The sequence below is a fragment of the Silene latifolia genome, chromosome 11 (genome assembly GCF_048544455.1).
Source record: "Silene latifolia isolate original U9 population chromosome 11, ASM4854445v1, whole genome shotgun sequence".
Taxonomy (NCBI): domain Eukaryota; kingdom Viridiplantae; phylum Streptophyta; class Magnoliopsida; order Caryophyllales; family Caryophyllaceae; genus Silene; species Silene latifolia.
In genome coordinates this window covers 83057078-83067353 of record NC_133536.1, presented here as the reverse complement: position 1 = coordinate 83067353, position 10276 = coordinate 83057078, and positions in this window count along the sequence as shown.

Genomic DNA, 10276 nt, shown 5'->3' with positions numbered 1-10276 from the left:
ACCACACACTGACATACATGACCGAACCCTCATAATCACCATCTCATAATAAAACAACCTGCCACTACTACCACCACCAAATTACCGAGAACCACCAGCAACAACCAAATTGATATCGGGAGTCCACGATGACCCCGTCCCACTTTACCAGTCACACATTGAGCACCACCTACGTCCATTTTTGTACTTTACCTGTAATACCCTGTACGTCAGGCAAGGTTAATGGTTAGTTAGACGATGGATTATATTAAAAATGTATTTTAAAAGTTATTTAATAATTATAATAATGGGATAATTATGTTGTGAGACGGAAATAAAATAAATATGAGTCGGGATTTTTTGTAGGGGCGTGTGGCTCGTGTAGGGCTCACATGTGACTTGTGTAGTATGGTGACGGTAATACAGATAATACTATATTAATAATAATATGTAATTGTAGTAATATGCAATAATAATAAATATAATTGAAAATAGGAAGTTTCCTTCCACTTTCGTTTCTAGTACTATATAAACAAGGTTGACCTACCACATAGACCATATACAATCATAAACACAATCATTCACTAAAAGAAAGGGAGAAGGGGTTTAAAGGGAGAAAGCAAAGGAATTTCATATCCTATTATCGCCTCAAGGTAAGACCGTCTCATAATATAATCAATCTCGTATTATTTAATTAATCATCGTATGTTGACCACCGTATGACCCATCGTTGACCTTAGACCTGTCGTGGACCACCATGACTTTAGTGGACCTACCCTTGACCGTCGTTGACCACCGTGGGGTTGGTTTATAGGGCGTTTTGTTGGTTGTTGTCGGGTAGGGCGTGAATGGGTAAGACGGATTTTTTAGCCTTATTTGTACTCGACTTGACTTGGGTGTGGCAAGATGGTCTCCTTGTGGTCGGGCGACCGGAGTGGCGGTGGTAGGGTGGCTAAAGTCGACACTTTGCGCGGTGGTTGCCGGAAAATTATTTGTTGTTGATGGTTGTGTCGTGTCTTGTGATAAACCATGTATGGGTTGTCGTGTCTTGATCGTGACTTAACCCGGGGCTAACGACAACTGGTGGAACCACCGTGGGTCAAGGGAGACCATGGTGGTGGCCACTAGTGGTGCGTGGTGGTGGTTTTGTGTATTGTTGGTGTTGTTATTGGTGTCATGTGAGGAGGGTGATTAGGGCGTGTAATTGTGAGCCGTGGGTGGTGGCTAGGATAGTGGTTTGGCTTAGATTGGGTGCGTGATGTTGGTTGCTTGCGGTGGATGTGTTGGGTGTTGATAGTGGTGGTCGTGGGGTGTCGTGTTACACGGGTTCAACCGTGTTTAGCTAAGGGTATTAGTGGGTTTTGGATTCGGGTTTGGTTGACGGGATTTGTTTAGTTATTTGGGTTCTGGTTTGAGACGGGTTTTGTATTACTAATAAATATACGGAAAATATAATTAAAGTAATTAGATTATAATTAGTTTAATTATTTAAATGAATTAAATAATTAGTAATTATAATTATTGTTAGTATTAGGTGACGGATTTACGGAGGAGTACGTGGTAGGATGTCGCAACCTAATCAAAGATAAATACCCTAGACACAAATGAATGTAGTAATAGGGGTCGAACACAAGGAGACCGGCGTTGCTAAACAAGTTGTTATGGGGTGAATTCTATCAAGGTCGGTTATCGATTGGTTTCGTTGGGTTTATGAAACAATAATAATAAAGGAAGAGTTTAGGGAGGTGGGGTCACACATGCAAATTATGTAAATGCTCAAGTTAAACATAGGAATTGATAATATTGTTAATTATTTAGGTTTAAAGACAACCGCCTCTCGGCCTTATTGTCAACCATAGAGCAGGTCCTAACGAGCTCTCGTTATGGCTAGGTCGTCTACTAAAACATACTTAGTCTAATTAAATTTTGTGCCTCTCGACTTATAAAAGTGAATTAACAAATTTAATCTAAGATTGTGACCAACAATCAAAGACTAACAAAATAATGCAAACATGTGATAGAAACTTTTAAACGATATAATAACATCCCAATTCAACAATTGCAAAAACTATTTATGCATGGGTTCCCTTATTCCCTAGACAAAGTAAACTAATCTTGCATAATGTAAACTAAACTAATGACGAATGATAAAGTAGACATGATAACTAACCACTAATGGAAATGACAAAGGAAATAACAAAACAATACAAGAAATAGAATTACCTCAACAAAGGAAATTAAACTTGGAATTGAAGAACAAATGCTTGAATGGAAATTGTAATACAACTTTGAAATGCTAAAGGAAATGTAAATAACAATAAGGAAATCCAACCTACATTTTATTCTAAAAGCTAAGACTAAAACATATATTAAAGGGTGTGGAAAGAGGTGTAATAAGTGTATAAGAAGTGTGTCAAGTGTCCCGGATCAACACCATTTATATAGTAACAAGTGAGTAACGTAAATAGCATAAAATGGGCTAACCCCAATCGGGGTTGTGGTATTTCTGGTTTTTGTCATAAATCCGTCTTAACTCCTTGCTTTATGGTGATACAGAATCCTATGCTAGTTCGTTTAAGAGTCCGTCTAAAGCATCTTAGGCATCCTTTGGCATCCAATGCATGCATATGGCTTGGGCTTTTACTTGGTCTTCATTTCTTTACATATCCAAAATTGGTATCCTTTTGGTCGGGTTTTCCAATTTCTTCTCAAAATGCCCCTATACCTCCCGGAACGCTTTTCCATGGTCAAGACTTGCTCTCATTAGCCTCGTGAGCTTGGGTAATTGCTAATTTGACGGGAAAAATCTACCAAGTTCTTTATTTCCTAAAAAATGTAATAAATACGAGCAAAAACACCTAGTAAACGGAATTAGCTCACAAATACACTAATAGAAGAAAAATAATCAAATAAACCGAGCTCTGATAGGGAGTTAAAGTATATATAAAATGGACTTATCAAACTCCCCCAAGCTAAACCCTTGCTTGTCCTCAAGCAAGCACACAACATAATGTATGTGATGTGACTCATTTTAGAGCATATTTAGTCCCCGAATTAGCCTCGTTCCTATGCTTTTTAGCGCATAATTAGGTCATTTACTATCTTTAGTCTTCCATTTTGCATACTCTTTGAGGTTTTGATCCCGTGGTAGGAAAGGAGTAAGAACCTTGCATTTTCATGGCAAAATGGAGCTAAATTGATCGAATCTAATGACCAAGCATCAAAGGGAAGACAAGACTAGAAGGCCTATGTAAATAATGAAGTAAATGAGCAATAATGAAAAGATCCTTGCATCTCCAACAAGATTCTTGAGGATTGTTGGAGAAAGAAAAGAAGAAGATGTGACTGGCTACTGATCCGGGTGTTGCGGTGCAGGGGACGAGCGTCCCGGCCTGCTACAATCCGAGCGTCCCGTGGCCAAGACGCTCGTCTTGGTCCCTCTCAATCCGAGCGTCGCCCTCACCAATCCGCTCGGATTCCTCTCCAGTGCAGACCGTCCCTCAGCCAAGCAGCTCGGGACAAGCATATTCCATGAAGACCACCAAAAAGGATATGCGCATCTCCTTCGAGAGGAGCACTTCCTTAACTTTTCTTAAGGGTCTTAATCGTCATTTAAGCCTTTAGTAACCCTAATTTATGTACCTAATCCTTAGTATAAATATCCCATTGTACTAATTAGATTATCATGCTCTTTTTATGTTCCTCTTATGAAATCTTAATCTTGTAATCAACTCTTAATTTAGCATTAATACAAATCTCATTTCTTAATCTTTCCTTAATTTCTCTATTGTTCATCATTTATTTTGGGTAATTGAAGATTATTTGGGGTTTATTTGGAGGATTGACAACCGTCCATCAATCATCAAGTACTTCTATTATTCTTTGCTTTATTATTTGGAATCATCTTTAGGTATAATTCTCTTAATCCCTTTTTAATTATTGTTAATCATCTTCATTTATTCATCATGTTTTGTCTTGCTAGTATTATTGACAACCTTGTTAGCATGTTAAACTTGATAATGAGTGAGTAGTCATCTTAACTAGGGTTAATGGGGAATTAGGGGAAACCAACATGGGGATTGATTCATGCTTAATCTAATATGCTTTCATAATTAATTTGCTTGCTTGTTGTGATTTCAACTTATGCACATGTTATGTTTGATGAAATGCGAGCCTATGAATCCTTGCATTTTTTACCCATCACTTACCTTTTCAATGAGACTTGTAAGACATAAACCAACTCGAGTCTCATTAGACCATGTATATGGTTGGATAGGGAGGATTAAGTCGACTTGTAGGTGTTGTACAATCTAATCGATTCGGCTACGAGACCCAAACCTTCCTAGGGATTGTAAGATATACACTAACTCGATCCCATCACGACAATAATTGCTTGCATCTAGTAGAAAACATGTTTGTATGATCAAATCCCATGAATCCCCTATGAACCCATGACACCCTAGTGCTTTTAATCAATTGTTTACATCTCATTTTATTCATGTTGCTTGTTTATTTACATTGTTATTTAGCTTAGTTGATCTCCTACCTCAGCCCAAATTGTGACACCCTTAGACACAACCATTTGCAATCGAAAATCCTACATCAATACCCGTCCCTTGGGATCCGACCTTTACTTACCTCTTTACTAATAGAAGAGTAGTTTGTGAAGTTATAAATATGGTTTTGGTCTAGATAACGTTTGACGACGAGTAACAAAACCAACGAACCAGTATGACAAGGAAAAGGGTACAAGCAACAATCATCTTATCTAAATGCAATTCCCGATAAGTAACTTTAAAGCATAATGAATCAAATCCTGAAACAACATGGGCATAGGGAAAATGCAATAACATGGATGAGATTTACACGACGGCGTAGTATAAATGACTTCACATGGACATTTCAACTCTTGCATGATCTTATTGACATCGGATTCCTCACAGGAAAACACTCACACCCATATTATGAACAAGGCAAATTATATGTGAATGTGACACTCTCCTATCTACGACTCAAGAGAATGCGCCCGTAATCTAATATGGTAGACATTCTAAATCAACAAGATAATGCTAATCATGATCAAATATGCACAAGAAAAGAAGCCAAGAACAGAGAGGAAGGCTAGGAGAAATGGGTAAGAAGGTGGACAAATGTTTTTGGTCATGTGGAGTTGTGGACATAGCCCACCTGCATATGCCCAGCCGATCTGTGGACAATGGCAGCGGTCTTTTTTGAAAGCCACGCTCGGCGGCGTAAAAATGCTTTCGACCGGATCGTTTTAGATCGGTCGGTTTCGTCTCGGTAAAGGTCTCGAAACGAGTAGAGATGTTCGGAGTCGCCACCAAGAATTTGTGGGATGCCTGGAACCCGTTCGAAATCCACTTTATACCTCGGTCAAATCGAAGCACAAAGCAGCGTTTGACATAGGTACTAAAGATAAGGAAATCGTCCCTCTTTAGCATCCTATCTCTAGAATGACTCTCGTACACCCTGGATAAGGTCGTCCACTATCCAAAGTTTCTGAGTAAGAGGTGAAGGTACGTATTGGGAAGCCCTTTAATCAGACACCCAATCCTACCCGCGTTTAGCGGCCTCTACTGATCGATCTTGGTTGGTTGAATGCAAAAGTTGATAAAACGGTTTAAATGAATGAATGCGCATCCAATGATTTAAACCTAACATGTGAGAGCTTTCTAAGTCGGTTGATTTAATCCAAGTATCAAGTATAAGATGTCGAGTTGGATTAATGATTGATTTGCATGCAAAATAGAAATTAAACATCCATTTACCGTATTAGGTTTAGGGTGCATAACATGATCCATTTGTCTTAGTATGGCATTTGCAAATGTGGTTTGAATGATCGAATAGTCATCTGATCCGTCCTATATCCGGGTTCACCGAAGTCGGGATCGTTCTGGACTACCCTGTACCAGACGGCTATAAGAGGCGCGAGCCAGCCGGCGGTGTAAGGAGCCTCCCTCTGGTTTTGAAAATGAGAAGGAAAAGGCCTGCTTGAGGCGCGGGTTAGCCAACGGCTATATGCCGTGTTCTGACTGTTTAGAAAACGTTACGAAACGTGTTAAAAGTGGGTATTTGAACCCGGTTTGATTTTGGAAGGGTCGTTTAGACCGCCTTTGTTGATTTGAAGAACTAGACTCGAATAATCATCATTATTTGATAATATTCGATGTCGGGTTCGATTTGACAAACTTGACATGAATAGTTTTGAAAATGATTATGGACTAATTGTTTTAAGTCCATTTCGAATGTAATTAGTCGGTACTCATCATCGTACCCGGGTTAAAATCCGACATGGTATGTAGAACCAAGGATGATTTCGTGTTGGTGACTAATATGTTTGTTTGAAAATGTAAAGAAATGAAATGAAAGGCTTTAAAATACCTCTTAAATGTCATTAACCAAATATTATCACCGAAACACGGATTTAACCGTCATGGTATGAAGAACCAAGGGTGAAGAATGCTTTATGGTTAAAACATGTGAAATAAAACAAAAGGGTTTCGAAAATACTTGAAATGGTAAAAACCGATTACAAATATGAGAATGGATTAAGGGAATAGACGAGAACAAACACGGTTGATCGTTGGTCTGAGCACCCCATTTAGGCGCGAACCTGTTGGCGACCTAAGGGGCTTCTGCCTCAGACCAAAAATTAGTTTTGCTCGTTTATTCCATGTTTTGGTTCATGTTATGCATGTTTTAGCATGTTAAAGTCATGAAACAAATCAAAACACAATAAAAGAGGATTTTTACACCCTCATACTTACGTGTTTGGTTATGGCGAGTGACCGACGTAAGTGTAACAACTTGTTTGATCGGAAAAAACTCGGTTTAAAACCGTTTTGGTAAGTAAAAGAGTGTTTTAAAAGTTTAGTGATGGTGTAATGGTCAAAGTGGTCGGACAAGTGGTTTAATGCACGATGACGGTACCAAACAATGTGTAAGGCTCGTGTTTACGATCGGTAGGTCGTAAACACGCGTCGGATTGTGACTTTACAAGTCGAGTCGAGAATTTTAAGGGAGAAAAGAGGGGACGGACACTCGCGTAACTCTCAAATGGGTGGCATTTGAGGGGTATTTATAGGAGAATGAGTGGTTGTGTGAGTTTTGAGCGACGTGGCCACCTGGGCTGCTCAAAGAGGCGCGAGCCACGTCGCGGGTCTTCGAGCTGTGTTGTCGCTTTCACAACAAACGCAATCATGATTTGTTCTATCCTAGGTTTTGTAGTCACATGTTTGGTACTTGACCAACATGAATCCGGGAAAACTTAGCATAGAAGGTTTGAGATATTTTGGTTTTTGTGTTTGACTCGGTTTGACTCGTTGTTGGAGTCGGGATTTGAATTTTCGAGTCGGTTTTTGGTCCGGTGTCGGTTTTGACTCTAGTTAGTGTCATTGCGACCCCGTCTCCGTGCGTTAAACACTCCAGGTATTTTTGAAATGTTTTGAAATGTTTTGTTTTCGAAATCGTTTTAAGTTTTCCGACGTAAAGTTGTAAACAAACTGTCGATCAAACGCTGCGATCCCAAAACATGTTGTAGTCCGATAATCATCGGGTGTTTGTTGGAATCTCAGCAGATCATCGGGTATCTCTGAGCCCCCACTTTGACCGAGGCTTGGACAGGGCGAAAGTCAAAGTAGAGTCCCCAGGTCAATCGAAGATTACAACCTGAAGACCCAAGCGACGTCGAGGCGGCTCGAAAGGATTTGGGCCAAGGACCTGCCGTCGGGAAGGGCGACGCCAAGGCGACTTGAGGGTACGAGTCAAAGACCTGTCGTCGGGAACATTTTAGAGTCTGTCGACTGTCCGTGCGGGTCGTTTAAAGTCCGTTAGACTACGAACAAAGGCTCGCCAACCATAAGAAGGAGTCATACCTGAGGTATCTTCGGATATGTCCTTGCATGGTTGCGGATAAATGCTCGCCAGCTGCGGTGCGTATGTGAGGAGGGCTCGCCAGCCACGGTGCGTTGTAAGGCTCGCCAGCCGAGAGAAGGAAATGTACCCGAGGCATCTTCCGGATGTGTCCTTAAAAGGTTGCGGATAAATGCTCGCCAGCTGCGGTGCGTATGTGAGGAGGGCTCGCCAGCCGCGATGAGTTGTAAGGCTCACCAGCCGAGATAAGGAAATGTACCCGAGGCATCTTCGGGATGTGTCCTTGAAAGGTTGCGGGCAAAGTCTCGCCAGCCCTGGTGCGTATGTGAGGAGGACTCGCCAGCCGCTATGCGTTTTAAGGCTTGCCAACCGAGACAAGGAAATGTATCCGAGGCATCTTCGGGATGTGTCCTTGAAAGGTTGCGGATAAATGCTCGCCATCTGCGGTGCGTATGTGAGGAGGGCTCGCCAGCCGCGATGTGTTGTAAGGCTCGCCAGCCGAGACAAGTAAATGTACCCGATGCATCTTCGGGATGTATCCTTGATGTGTTGCGGGCAAAGGCTCGCCAGCCATGGTAACGGTCGGTTAATGGACCATGGGAGTAGCCGCGTCGAATGGGCTTGTTTTGAAAGTAGCGAACTCGTGATGCCGCTGGGGAAATAGTGGGTATGGATTTTCATTACCACTATTTTTGGAATGAGTGGGTTCCGCGAGGAAGCCCCCTGCTGGTATTTGAAGGAATAGTGAATTTGGAATTTTCACCATTCGTCGGCTTGAATTTGCAGTGGCGGTTTTGATCGCCGTTTGTTTTAATTTGAAGGAAAATAGCAAATTTGAGTTTGCTATAGCGTTTGAAGTGACGGTTTATGTGCCGCTGTTGACATGTGATGGAAATAGTGAATTTGGAATCTTCACTATTGAAGTGACGGTTTATGTGCCGCCGTTGACATTTGAAAGAAATAGTGAATTTGGAATCTTCACTATTGATTGAAGGGACGGTTTATGTGCCGCCGTTGACATTTGAAAGAAATAGTGAATTTGGAATCTTCATTATTGATTGAAGTGACGGTTTATGTGCCGCCGTTGACATTTGAAAGAAATAGTGAATTTGGAATCTTCAGTATTGATTGAAGTGACGGTTTATGTGCCGCCGTTGACATTTGAAAGAAATAGTGAATTTGGAATCTTCACTATTGATTGGAGTGACGGTTTATGTGCCGCCGTTGACATTTGAAAGAAATAGTGAATTTGGAATCTTCACTATTGATTGAAGTGACGGTTTATGTGCCGCCGTTGACATTTGAAAGATTTAGTGGATTTGGAATCTTCACTATTGATTGAAGTGACGGTTTATGAGCCGCCGTTGCTTGAAAAATAGCGGTTTTTGAATTTTCGCTGTTATTTTTGAAGTTGGAGGAAAATAGCGATTTGAATTTTCGCTATTATTTTTGAAGTTGGCGGTTTCGATCGCCGTTTTGCTTGAAGTTTTTGAAAATAGCGAATTTGAATTTTCACTATTTGGTTTTGTTTATTTTTCGAGGAAATGATGACATTCAATATCGTCAACGAAAATTCGAATTTGTTGTGGGGAATTGGGTCAAAGCCCAATTTTCGCTGAAAAAGCAAAGGGGAGGCCTGGTTTAGGCGCGAGCCATCTGGCGATAGAAGCCGACTTCCCTATTTTCTGTTAAAAAGACGCGAGGTTGAGCTGCGGATGATCATTCATCTTCAACCTCAACAATCTCACAAAATGGCCATTAAAGGACCTTCTAGCTTGCTTTCTCTTGTGTCATTGTCAACAAATATCATCTCAAGGTAAGTATTCCCTCTTGAATCCTTTCAAATTTGTCGATTTTAGCTTGATTAAATTAGGGCGAAATTTTGCTTTAAAAATCGAATCGGCCGTTTTTGATTGAGCCAATTTCGAGTGAAATTGATGTTTGCATTAGGTTAGAAACCTGTTTAGGAGTATCGGGGTGCTTTTAGTTTGCATTTTGGTCCCCGTTACCGCTCCCTATGCTCGAAAAACGTGAGTGAGGCGAGAAACCGTCTCATTTCACAATGCCATGTTTATTTTCTTGGGTAGTGGGTCCCACTAGGTTGCATTGTAGTTGGGAAAACCCGTGTTTGCCATTTAAGGACCTTCGTTGGGTGTTTGTGGGCAAAATTGGGTTTTTGCCTTTTGCGACGGTCTTACGTCTGACAAAATAAGCGCCGGTTTGGGCTTGAATTGAGTCAGTTTGCCTTGAAATGGACCTCATTAGTATTTTAGGTCACCTTGGGGCGTGATAAAATCACGTTTGCCTTTTTGCGGTCGTTTTTGAATTTTTGACCGATTTGGGCTCAAATTAGCGTATGAATTGCCTTTTTGAACCGTAGAAAAATCCCCATTGTGTCGAGAAT